We start from the raw sequence: 1,187 nt of genomic DNA, 5'->3' as shown, positions 1-1,187 counted from the left end.
CGACGCGGAAGCGCGTTTTTAAACGCGCATCAAATTATGCGATAAATCGCGCGTTGAACTCCGCGGCTAATTGTACATTGAATTGTGCATCGAATTGCGCATTTAGAGCTAGGTGAATCGTGCTGTATGAAGCGCGTACGGCATTCATTCCGACGCGGAAGCGCGTTTTGAAGTGCGCATCGAATTGTGCAACAAAGCGCGCGTTGAATCCCGCGTCTGAATGTACGTTGAATTGCATATCGAATTGCGCGTTTAGAGCTATGCGAATCGCGCTGTATGAAGCGTGTACGGCATTCATTCCGACGCGGAAGCGCGTTTTGANACGCGCATCAAATTATGCGCTAAAGCGCGCGTTGAATTCCGCGGCTAATTGTACATTGAATTGTGCATCGAATTGCGCATTTCGAGCTAGGCGAATCGTGCTGTATGAAGCGCGTACGGCATTCATTCCGACGCGGAAGCGCGTTTTGAAGCGCGCATCGAATTGTGCAACAAAGCGCGCGTTGAATCCCGCGGCTGATTGTACGTTGAATTGCATGTCAAATTGCGCTTTTAGAGCTATGCGAATCGCTGTACGAAGCGTGTACGGCATTCATTCCGACGCGGAAGCGCGTTTTGAAGCGCGCATCAAATTATGCGCTAAAGCGCGCGTTGAATTCCGCGGCTAATTGTACATTGAATTGTGCATCGAATTGCGCATTTAGAGCTGTGTGAATCGTGCTGTATAAAGCGCGTACGGCATTCATATGAAGCGCGCATCGAATTATGCGCTAAAGTGCGGAGAAGGCGAAAGAAGCGAAAAGAAAGAGCAAAAAACTCGAAAGTATATCGGCACAGTGACAAAGGGAATCGTCAAAGCGAGATCGTCAAAGCTTAAAAGCGAAGAACGGCGCTGTAGGAAGCGTGTACGGCAGTCACTCCGCGCGCGGCCGAAGCATACGAAGCATATGTGCGTGTGCACGTATGGTGAAGTGCGCGTGTTGAAGTCTGCACGTTGAAGTTTGCGATCTGCTAGCGCTGCATATCGCATATCGCATAAGATGCATATGTGCATATGAAGCATATGAAGCACACGAAGCATACGAAGCGGCTAATTGTACATTGAATTGTGCATCGAATTGCGCATTTAGAGCTGTGTGAATCGTGCTGTATGAAGCGCGTACGGCATTCATATGAAGCGCGCATCG

General features: G+C 49.2%; 1 protein-coding gene across 1 annotated transcript in view; it reads right to left on the bottom strand.

Moving 5' to 3' along the window:
* sef4 (uncharacterized protein) overlaps positions 1 to 1,187 on the bottom strand; it is a gene marked incomplete at its 3' end in the record, with an annotated part of 8,148 nt that overhangs the window by 5,770 nt on the left and 1,191 nt on the right. The window lies entirely within an intron of this gene.

The sequence above is a fragment of the Volvox carteri genome, assembly GCF_000143455.1.
Source record: "Volvox carteri f. nagariensis unplaced genomic scaffold VOLCAscaffold_42, whole genome shotgun sequence".
Classification (NCBI taxonomy): domain Eukaryota; kingdom Viridiplantae; phylum Chlorophyta; class Chlorophyceae; order Chlamydomonadales; family Volvocaceae; genus Volvox; species Volvox carteri.
Note: the sequence above shows the minus strand (reverse complement) of the source record. Positions and strands in the feature narration are given on the sequence as shown.